General features: G+C 46.9%; 1 protein-coding gene across 3 annotated transcripts in view; it reads right to left on the bottom strand.

The window, feature by feature from the left end:
• FLNB (filamin B) overlaps nt 1–12,089 on the bottom strand; it is a 4,683,119-nt gene that overhangs the window by 3,268,524 nt on the left and 1,402,506 nt on the right. The gene's annotated exons all lie outside the window — the stretch shown is intronic.

Here is a 12,089-nt window from a genome sequence, read left to right as displayed (position 1 = left end):
TCTATCCTGGGTGGCTCAATGGAACAGACTCTTAAGGACTGTAGAGCCAAAACTGGCTCTGTCCCTGGAGGCCAAGTCCAATTTGTAATGGGAAACAAAAGTATGAGGAGTGGCCCAAGTGGCCGCTGCACAAATAGTGTCTAAAGGAAGTCTAGCTTGAAAGGCTGTAGAAGTAGCTAAGCTTCTGGTTGAATGTGCTTTAGGTTTTGAGCACAGCTGTTTTCCCCTGAGCCGATAAATTTCAGAGATGACAGAAGAAAGCCATCTAGATAAGGTCACTTTTGAGACAGGAAGGCCTTTCTTGTTATCAGCATGGGAAACAAAGAGTTGATCGGATTTCCTAAATTGTTTAGTTCTGTCCAAATAATATCTGAGTTGTCGGTGGACATCAAGATAATGTAGTTTTTGTTCCGATCTGTTAGAATAGTTTGGAAAAAATACAGGGAGATCAATGGATTGATTTAAATTAGTCTTTGAGGCGACCTTAGGCAAAAAGGTCGGATTAGTTCTCAATGATATTCTGTCTTTGTGAAAGACCAAATAAAGGGGGCGAACAGATAGAGCATGAAGTTCAGACACCCTCCTGGCCGATGTAATAGCTACCAGGAATAAGGTTTTCCATGAAAGAAATTTCAGGGAGCAAGAAACAGCTGGCTCGAAGGGGGGAAGAATCAAGGATGTCAGCACTAAATTTAGATCCCATTGAGGAGGAGGACTCCTGACTGGAGGCTTCAGGAGGAAAATTCCTTTCAAGAAGGCTCTACAAAGCCTGTGGGACATAATATTGTGATCTGCGAACCCAACATGAAAGTTCGAGATAGCAGCCAATTGAACTCTAACTGTGGAAGAAGAGGAGCCTCCATGAAAAATCTCCGCTAAGAAATCCAAAACTGCCTGAACTGGAGCAGTGAAGGGATCAATATTCTTGGCTTTAGCCCAATAAGAGAAATGCTTCCATTTGCTTGTATAAATCCTCCTGGTAGAGGATTTTAAGGAAGCTACTAGAATGTCTCTAACGGGGTTAGAGATAAAAGGAAGCCTGGCTAAGGAAGGAAGTGGAGCAACCATGCTGTGAGGTTGAGAGAAGGAATAGACCGGTGCAGCTGACCGGATTGGTGAATTAGAAGATCTGGAACTGGGTCCAGATGCCACGGCTGCACCAAAAGGTGACGATGGAGGAACGGAAACCAAATTTGTCGAGGCCAATAAGGAGCAATGAGAATCATTTTGGCTCTCAAAACGGTTGCTTTCTGGATAACTTGAGGGATCAGAGGAAAGGGAGGAAAGGCATAAAGAAGTCCCTGGGGCCAATCCTGGGTCAGAGCGTCTCTGGGGGGATGGCCTGGCAGAGGGAAGAGAGAGAAGAAGTCTGGGCATTTGCTGTTTTGGGGAGTAGCAAAAAGATCGCAACATGGGCGACCCCATTCCAGAAAAATCTCTTCCACTATAGATTGCTTGAGAGACCACTCGTGAGGCATGAGAATAGCTCTGCTCAATCTGTCCGCTAAAATGTTGGTTTTCCCAGGTATATGCGTTGCTACCAGAAACCGATGAGAGGAGATCGCCCATTGCCAAAGTCTGAGCGCTTCTCGACACAAGGGGTAGGACTTGGTTCCGCCCTTTTTGTTGATATACCAAACTACAGACATGTTGCCTGTGTGGACTGCAATTGCCCCTACGGGAAGAAAGTCATTGAGGGCTTGCAACGTTAAAAGCACTGCTCTCATCTCTAGGACATTTACGTGCAGGTGGTATTCGAACGGTTGCCACGTCCCATGAACCATCCTGCCCTGATAATGACCCCCCCACCCGATCAGGGAGGCATCCGTGGTGACAGTGGCTACCGGGGATGGGGGTACAAAGTGTCTGCCTTGGTGAATCTGGGGAGAAGTGATCCATCAAGCAAGATGATTCTTGAAAATCTGTGTCACCAGTATTCGGTGACGCATTGGAAGTTGTTGGTAAGACCACTGAGTGAACAACATCCACTGAAGAAGGCGCATGTAGAAGCAAGCCAGGGGAAGAAGAGTAATGGCCACAGCCATGAGGCCTAATACCTTTAGAACCATTCTGGCCTGTACTTTCTTGTTGGCTAGAATGATCCTGACATGACTTTGAATGTCTGAAACTCTTTGATCTGTAAGGGTAGCTGACATCTGAACAGTGTTTAAGTTTGCGCCTATGAAAGTAATAGACTGGCAGGGCAACAAGGATGACTTTTCGAAGTTGATCGAGATGCCCAAATGAGAACAAAGATTTATTGTGTAATCCCTGGCTTGGACAAGCTGATGCCTGGTGGTGGCTGAAAGGAGCCAGTCGTCGAGATACGGAAACACCTGGAATCCTTGACGTCTCAGGTGAGCCGTGACCACTGCCATGCATTTGGTGAACACTCTGGGGGCTGTAGTGAGACCAAAGGGCAGGGCTCTGAACTGGAAATGACTGGACCCCAGCCGAAAGCGGAGAAATCTCCTGGAGCGTCTGTGAATTTTTATGTGATAGTACGCATCCTGAAGATCTATTGAGCACATCCAGTTGTCCTTCTGTAAGAAGGGCAGTATTGACTGAAGAGTGACCCTTCCGGATCTTGTCTTCCCCCCAGACTTGTTGAGTCTGCTGAGATCCCATATTGGGCTCCAGTCTCCCGTCTTTTGGGGACCAAAAGAACCTTGAGTAGATTCCGGGCTCTGAATGATCTGTTGTAACTGGCTGAATGGCTCTTTTTTGCAGTAGTTTTAAGACTTCTAACTCTGCAATTTCCCTTAGACCGGGTGGTACATCTGGAAGGGAATTTGAGGGATAGAAAGGACTTTCCTCGAAAGGAATTTTGTAACCCTCGGATATAATCGACTGTACCCATCTGTCTTGAGTGAGGGAACGCCAGGCTTCTGGGTACAGCGATAGTCTTCCCCCGACTGCTTCCAAGGCGGGACAGCCGGGCAACATCTCAGGGATGTTGAAAGGGTTTGTCAGAGAGAGACTCTTTGTTTCCCTGGTTTTGTGGACCCCCTCTGCCTCTAGAGCGGCGTCTGTTGTTGTTACCCCCTCTGCCTCTAGGGGTAAACTGACCACGTGAATCCGGCGTGACTCCTTGGGATTTGCGGAACCACATTTTGCCACCCTTCTGTCCTTTGGGGTAAGGTCTAGAAGGGGTGGAAAAACGGACTCCTATGGCAGAAAGAGTTTTGCCGTCCTGCTCACACCTGGTCAACGTTTCCTTCACTTGAGGGCCAAACAAAGCTGACCCATCAAAGGGAGAGTTTGTGAAGGACGCCTTAAAGGGATCTGCAAAATTACAGAGCCGCATCCAGGCTTGGCGTCTAAGAGCCACACCTGTACCTGCGGCTCTACTCGCTCCATCAGCAGCATATGATATCAGCCGCATGGAGGAGTTAGCAATGGAGTTAAGGGTTCCTAGCTGCGAAGCAATTTTTCTTGAGCCCCTGCAGCTGTAGGATCCTGTACTACTTCACCTAGCTCCTTAAGGATATCCCTCTGGAGTCTGGTGAAGTGACATAGGTAATTCAGCGAGCATAGCAAAGGTCGCTGAAGAAAACATCCGCTACCATATCTATCCATGGTCCTAGAGTCCTTATTAGGAGGATGGACAGGTACGGAAGGATCTGCAAGTTCCTTCTTAGTGGCAGCCGCCACCACCATGGCATCAGCGGGGACACCTTTTGTGAGGAATTGCTTGTCCGACGGGCAGTAATAAATTTAGAAGGCCTCCTAGGGACTGGCTCTACAGAGTCAGGAGCAGCCCACGCCTTTCGAGCAATAACCTGCATAAGGGGGTCGAAGGCGGAGACACCCAGGAGGTGGAGGGCCGAGATCCAAACGCCTCAGGTATACTGACTCATCCTCAGAGGGATTGTTGGTGGGCCAGTTTCCCCTCTGTCTAAGGAGTTCTAGGATGTCTGAGAAGGAGACATCCTCAGAGGGGGATCTTGGGGATCCCTCTGACTCATCTAAGTCAGTATCCAAGTGATAGACTCGGGGGAGTCTACGTGTTTCCTCTTACAAGTCCTCTTCCGCGGAGGATCTCCCGACAAATCAGGAGAATCCTCGGAAGAGGGGGATATTCCCAGTGGGGAAACCTGAGGCGGAGGATCTCTGGGTCCGGGAGCAAGAGAAGTGGCAGAGATGTCAACAGGCACTATAGAGGGAGGAGCTAAGGGAACAGACTGCTGGCTGAGTCCAGTGGCCAGCACACTCTTCATCACCTCGAAGGCTCCCCTCCCAGGGAGGTCCGAGAGAACCCGCTCCGAAGAGCTAGGACCTCCAGGACCCACCGAAAAGGAAGGCTCCGAGGCAGATGTCGGAGCCGAGCTCACCAAGGCCGAGGCTCCAAGGGGAAGAGCGGGGTCGGACAAGGGTCCAATGCCACTCACCCCCTCGGAGGAGACCAGGGAAGCCCGGCCACCGAATCCCTCTAAGGAAGGTCTCGAAGAGGAGATAAGAGTAGAGGCTGAAGGAGCAGAAGGGGGTATCTGTCCCTCAGCCGTAGCAGAAACTATTCCCGAAGACTCCAACTCCAAACTCTGGGGTAGAGTCGAAGGAGGAACTGCAATGGGGTGTGGACTAATAGTCGTCTGGTGAGACGGACTATGTAGCATTTGGGCCAGTGCCTGTGATTTTAGTAATCTACTGACCACTCTCTCTAAATCATGGTCAGAAAGCCTGGATGACCTTGAAGATCGGCTCCGTTCCGAGAGGAGAGGCGAAGCCGGAGCCGAGAGTATCGGCTCCTAGGAAGGGGACCTAGACCTCTTCCTCGAAGGAACCATCAGAGCCGATGAAACCACAGAAACTGTCGGAGCCGACAACTTATCGGCACCAACAGGTAGCTTCGATGCATCGGCTCCAGCCGGAGCTGATACAGCCATAAAAGTAAGGGTGTCGGAGCCGATCGGAGCCGACACCGATGCCGGAGCCACATGGTGGTCGGAACCGATCGGAGCCGACACCGAAGTGGTCGAACCAGAATCGTCACCGATAGCCATCGGTGCCGAAGGTTTGAGTAAACCAGAATCGGCTCCAGCCGGAGCCGATCTCGACTCTAAAAGAGTCGGAGCCGAGGCCACAGGCTTGGACACAGAAGCCTGGGCCTTGGAAGACTTTGAAGTCTTAGATGGAGCCGACTTGGCCGGAGAGCCCTCCAGCTTAAGAAGGCCCCTCAAAATCAATTTATTTCTTCTTTCCTGCAGGACTCTCTGGCTAAAAGAGTGACATATAGCACAGGAGTCCTGCACGTGAAGCGGCCCCAGGCAGTAAAGGCAAGAAGTGTGACCGTCTGTCAGAGACATCTTCTGACAGCACGAGTCACACTTCTTAAAGCCTGAGACCCTTTCCTTAGACATGGTGAACAATACACACAAACAACACCAGTCCAAGAAATTAAATCATATATCCCAAAAAACTATCAATAACACACACACACACACACACACACACACCCTAACAAGGGGGGGGATGGGATGGGAGAAGTCTGACTAAAAGTTTTAAGGAGACAGGGAATTTCTAGTCAGAAAAGGACTACAACTGTGTTAAAACTATAAATTTTAAAGTTTTAGAAGAAAAAGGGGCAAACATAGTAATGTAAAAATCACTTACCAGGAGCTGGTAAAAGGAGGACCTCATCAGCGAAGCGGCAAACGAGATCTGGGTACTTACCGCCTTGCATCATGGGATATGGGGCTGCCTCGAGCTGGTAAAAGTGACTCTCGAGCTTAGCAAGTGCCGAGTCGGAGCCGAGGATCGGCTCCGAACCCATCAAGCAAGAATGAAGGCGAGATTGACAACTTAACATTCCTTGATCAAAGTAGTCAGGTTTCATCTCAAAAATATCCTCATCAATGAGGTAGCCTATTTATCAGGCTTTAAATTAGGGTTTTAGAAATATCAATTCAAAGTTGAGAATATTTTCACGACGGCTTTTGAAGGCAGCCATACAAGTCTCAAAATAGGGTTACTGCAAAAAGAACACAAGCCATATAATAAAGAGGTCAACTGGATCCTGCATGCGTGTTGTTTTTTTTTTTTTTGTTTGTTTGTTTTTTTTTTTTTTTTTCAAAATAAAGCTCATACATAAAAGTTTTTTTTTTCATCATAGGAGACTGCATTAGCATAAATGCAGGACAAAGTGTTAGGATTTCAAAACAGCTTAAGAAATATACCCAATATTTTCACATTACAACGTCATGTGTTAGTACCTGCTATTTTTTTAAATGCGTTGGATTTAAACAGGTGGCTTGTTTAGTGCTAATGCAAACTTGTATGCTATATCTGCAATGCAAATAATACAAAAACAGGCATAACAGTACTTTTGTGCCATGCAAAAAGTGCACTGAAGCAGACTATGGAACTTTTTCATTTAGCGCACATGTAATAAACCATATGAAATCAAATGCTTTATAATGTCCATTACCAACACAGTATGTAGTCAATAAAAAAATCAGCAGAAATAAGACAGCTACACTACATATTTTTAGTGGTCAGGTGTTTCAAGTACAACTGCAGTTTTTTGACACTGCATGCTTAGTAAGTAACAATGCAGCCTTCAACTTCCAACTAGTCAATCGTAACCATAACTCTTCAAATCTAAGCACCAGAAATCTGGACAAAACCAAAACTAGAAAGATTTTACATATTGCGCTCAAACTTCTAAAGTTGCTAGAATTACAGGTTTTACATTAGCATACAATTTTTGAAGTATATAAAGTTTAGAACTTAAATGCATGTCATTGTTTAGTAGCTTCAAACCTAAATGACTTCCCAATAAACCACTGATTTTTTAAGGACAGAACAAAAATAGGAGCCAAAAATCTGGACATTCAGCAAAACTTTGGATAGTTGAGAGGTATGGAACCAGTGTTAAATGACTATCGTCCAGTCAGTTGAAACCAGTGTTAATCACTTCCGACCAGTCAGTCGTTAAGTGCTGATCACAGTCTAAACAGCATCCCTAATTATGGCAGGGCTGGCTCTGATGAAAAATTATCTCAAATCATCCCAACATATGATTTCAGCTCCATCCCTTTTCCCCCACAGAATTAGTTTTGCCCTTATCACACACACTTTCCCTGAACTCTGGAAATGTTCCACATTCCACTCACTGTCCAATCAAGACCCAACTAACATCAGTAAATCATACAGAACTATCCCTTCACTGTCTCACCTCTCAAAACGTGCAGGAAAAGGCTGTTCGTTCCCAACTCAAAAGCCATCTGGAAGAACACAGATTCCTCTGTCTGCACCAGAATGACTTATGGAAAGGGTAGAACTGCTTTTACTGACAAAATGCACATATACAATCACGGAAGAAGGTGATTTAACTATTGTACTTGTCTATGACTCACTCTCACGTGAAAGTTTTTAAACAGAATTAATTCTTCATTGAACTGTCTTGCACTGGCTCTCTAGTTATGTTTGATTTTATTTTACTTGATGACAGGAGGTAATAAGCCTATCTGGTTTTGTCCTTTAGATGCATTTAACTTTCTATTTTCCCTCCATCCCAATCTTCCTACTTACTCCATCTGTCCTGTGCCCTCTTTAATGTTTCTGTTGATTTCCTCTGCACTAAATATACTGGCAGTCCATTCCATGTGTTTACAACAACTTCATTTTTAGACAACCAAAAAGTCATTAATCCTTGTAATTTACTGCCTGCACCCATTTCTTCTCCTTCTATACCTCCTGTTCTGTACGACTCCCTTCATGGTGCTGTTTACCAAAATCATGTCTGCCTGTGCTGCTGCTGCTGTAGAGGAATAAAGCCTCAACAACATTTCAATCGACACCAGTTCAAATGGTCTCCTGGATGCTTCGCAGGAAGGATAGGCATGTCCGTCTGAGGGTAGGAGGGACAATGCTTCCCAGCAAGTTCACACCACTGCTGCAATGATCAGCTGTAGGGTGGAAGCATGTCGTGAAGTAACACAGCCAGTTCAGGCAGGTTGCAGGCACAGTCACCTAAGCCAATGATGGCAGCCTTCATCAGTGCATGTGATGGGAGCACACAAAGACAATGAGGTGTAGGCAGTCTTTGCAGTGACACAAGTGCTCAAGTTACCACTAGGGGAGTGGGTTAGGTTACAAAGAATGCCCTCGCTGTCAGGATGCTGGTGAGGTCACACACTCCCTATGTCTGATTATACAGGATGGCCCCCTCCTGATTACTCTTATCTCAGTGGATCTTGTGGACCACACTGCTGGGGAATGACTGAGCTCAAGTCTAGTACAGTGTGGCTGGAATAGCAGAAAGCATAAAGGAAAACAAAAATCTCCAGTTTCTTCTGGTCTCATCTGAGAAGAAAGTTAGCTCCTCTAGTTTCTGGACATATCCCTTCCCCACAATCCTATGGATTTTTCTAGTGGGATTTTTCTGGATTCCTCCAGAAGCCTGCTGCCCTTTACTTGTACGTTCGGCAGAATTGCATACGGTGAAGTCTGATTACGGCAACATAGAGTGGAAGCATTGTTTCTTTGTCTGTGCTGTCTATCCCCTGAAAATACACCTCAGCATTCGATTTGCTGCAGCCATGGCCCTCTCATTCTGCTCCTGGGGATCCAATCCAGGTGTGATCAACATCCGCCTGCTGGCATCAGTTCCACTCCCCAGCTGATACTTCACACTACAACTATTGTGGTCTGTGTGTATTGGTCTGCATTTGTTTCCAATGATCTCGACCTGCCACCTTTCCAATTCCTTCCATAGAATCTATCCCCACCCTCTGTAGCTTCTCTTATATTTATATAAAAAAACAGCAATGTTCTCAATTCCTTCGGACAAATCTGAGGCAAACACTCTAAAAAGTGGTAGATCTAAGGACAGCCCCTGTGGTAATCCACTGCTCACTTCACTAACAGTTGATGCTGTCACTCTCACCATAGCCGTTTGCATCCTAATATTCAAGCATACTACAATACGGCTCCTCAGTCATGGAACTTCCCCACCCCACACCCCTCCAAGTTATCCTATCAGCCTCCACTCTGCTTTATCCTCCCTAAGGGACGCCAATTCCTTCTCCATCTCCTCCCTTGGTGTTGGCTTACTGTTCTCCCAATTCAGTTCTACATCTCTCCCAGTGTGAGAGTTACCTAATAATACATGATCATCTCATAAAGTTTTCAAATCAAGATAAGAATTTGTATATGAACAATCTAGAACAATCTACACATGACTGTTCCAAAATATGAGTGCTCATATCAAGAACAAGTTACTTAGTAGCAAAGATGAAAATAAATGTTTTTGTTGGAACAAGCCTCCACACCCCACACTCCCCCCAAACTTACACAATGTTAATTCCAGAGTCATACAGCTGTCAGTAAAAGAAGAATTCTGAAATCAAGAGCACAGCAGTCCTGCACAGTGATCGTGCAGTACCTATAAATCTATGATATGATTTGATGTTGTTAATCTTCTTTCCATTCATCACGGATGGGATCAGTTTCGAGCCCTCAGAACAGTCGGCCTTTTTACCAAGCTCGAGCCAGCCAAAAAACTCTCGAGCTAAGTCTCTACCCAGAATGCCCTTCTCCCTGTTACCTCAGATCTCGTTTGCCATGTTGCCGTAAAGCCGTGTTTCAGCCGAGCTCTCAGCTAAGTGAAACTTTTTTGATATGTGTGAAAAATTTTAGATATGTTCATATTTTATTAAGCTATTAGTTTTTCTAGTGTCTTTTCTTCTATCTGACCTTGGTTTTTCCTCTCTACCTGTAGTTACCGTTGGTACACTTTCAAGTACCATTGTTGGTACGGCCTTCCTCCCTTTTCCTTGTGGCATTTCTTCAATACCATAGTTGGTATTGTTTAACCTGTTAGCTGTCTTTTACTCAGGTGTTTCCCTTCTTTTCTCTATCATACCAGGGTACTGTTATATTTGTGACTTTTTTGAACGGAGTTGACTTTGACTATAGCTGGATTATACCGTTGGAATGTGGTGTTTTTTTCTCTATCAAGATGTCAGATAAGAAGGGTACTTCAGGTTTTAAGCATTGTACTTCATGTAAGGGGCAAGTTACCTAACAGTGATTCTCATGATGACAGTGTATACTGTTTGGGAGTGTTTCACCTTTCGGTGCAGACTCCATGTGACATTTGTCAGAGTTTGTCAATGCACTCTTAATGAAAGCAAAAATAAACTCATTCTAAAAGGGTTACTGAAATCTCTCCTCTCAGAGGCCATTTCTGTGATAGAGCTCTCAAACCCTCCTTCTAAGGACAAAAAGAGATCCCACTCTGTTCCTTCTTCACCACTGGGTGATCAGAGCAAGCCTGGGAAATCAAAGGTCCCAAAGTTATCTTTGGAGCATAAATGAGCCTCCTCGGCTCCATCTTCTTTGGCTCCAACCATCTCAAAACCATGAATACTGGTGCCTGCGTCAGCACCGGTCCTGCCTCCGGCACCAATCATAGACCTTACTATGCCTATTTCAACTTTGGCACCTGTGGCCACTTCGGCTCAGGGCTCACCTTCGACTATGTCATTAGTTTCCATTTTGGAACCGACCGTTTTAGCTCCGAGTGCCACTTCGGCACCAAGCGTTGTACCAACCTCACTGGATTTGACTCCTCTACTTCCGGTCTCGAAACCAGAGACTTCGGTGCCGGCAGACCTTGCACCATGGACCCGATACTCCCCCTCCGTAGATCCATTTCTGGGCCAAGCATATAACCCCTTCATCGAATGCCCTGACTCCGAAGTATCCAGAAGATCCACCAGCAGCCTTTCTGAACACGATGTGGTGCGTCTTGTAGACCAGTTGCTGTTAGCCAGGGGGATTCCCTCACTTTCTAAGACCTATACACCTGCAGGACTTGGGTTGCCTTATCCACAGACTTCATATTAAATTCCTCCTTTGACCATCTCGGTTCCGAAGTCTTCTGCTCAGACATCTTTCTTGGAACCCATCACCTCGGCACCTACGGTGCATCTCACACCAGCTCAGAGTTTGTCCCTTTGGTCTTCCCGCTGAACCAGGCCTTCCTCAATCTGGGGATTGGGGGACGGGCAAGTTGGTCCAGGGTACAGAGCCACCTATGTCCTCGGTTCCATCCTCGGTGCCGATTGCTGTGTCTGCACCGATCCTGCTTGAGGCTCCATCTGTAGGGGCGGGTTCTTCGGAGCGGGGTGTAACCCCGGTCCAGAGGTTGTCTTTCTCGGTTCCGTGCTCCCATCCCTCTTCGGGTGGGCCTGCCTTCCAAGTGATGGAGAGGGCTCTTGCTTCTGGCAGCACTCCTTCGATGTCGGAACCCCAGTTTTCACCCCCTGAGCTACAGCGGTCACAGACCACCCCCCCCCCCGGGGCACCGGGCAGAGAAGCAGCAGGACACCCCTCTTCCGAGTCCTCCTCAGAGACCCCCACTGAGGAGCCCCTCAAAAGGAGACGTGCAAAAGGAAGCACATGGACTCACCTGCGGCATCCTTAATGGAAGACACGGATTACAATGATGGTGATGGGTCCCCACAGTCACCTCCTGATGATGTCTCCTTTGGAGACATCCTGGAAATGTTAAAGCAGAGAGGTGACTGGAAACCATACAACCCTTCATCTGAGGAGTCTGTGTTCCTGCAGGCTTTTCGCGCCCGGTCTTCTACCTCTTGGGTGACCCCATCTGCCAACAAGCTTATCCAGCTCATTGTGCAGCAGGCTTGGAAGAACCCTGATTCCAGTGAGGTGATGCCTTGGAGACCAGACAAAATTCTTTCCCCCTCCCGAAGAGAATTCGCATTGGTCCAAAGGGTTACCAGTTGATGCTATGGTGGTGGCGGTGGCCACAAAAAAGGACTTGGCTGAGGAAAGTCCTGCTATCCACCTGCCCAACAGGGAGTCCAGGGCAGTGGATGGGTGGTGGACAGACTTGGGAAGCGTGTTTTTGCATCAGGGACCTTTGCCATATGGTCCCTGAATTATTTGGCACGTTTTACAAGGCTCCAGAGGGACCTGATCGCCAAACTCTCTGGGACGCTCGTAGGACAGTTGTCTGACGAGGTCAGGGACAAAGTGGCCTCACAGCTCGCAACCCTGGAATCAGTATCCAACTCGTCCATGAGGTTGCTGTCACATGCAACTGAATGGGCATC

The sequence above is a fragment of the Protopterus annectens genome, chromosome 7.part1, assembly GCF_019279795.1.
Source record: "Protopterus annectens isolate FY-2018-M chromosome 7.part1, PAN1.0, whole genome shotgun sequence".
Taxonomy (NCBI): domain Eukaryota; kingdom Metazoa; phylum Chordata; order Ceratodontiformes; family Protopteridae; genus Protopterus; species Protopterus annectens.
The sequence above is the reverse complement of the archived record's forward strand: the minus strand, read 5'-3'. Positions and strand labels throughout refer to the sequence as shown.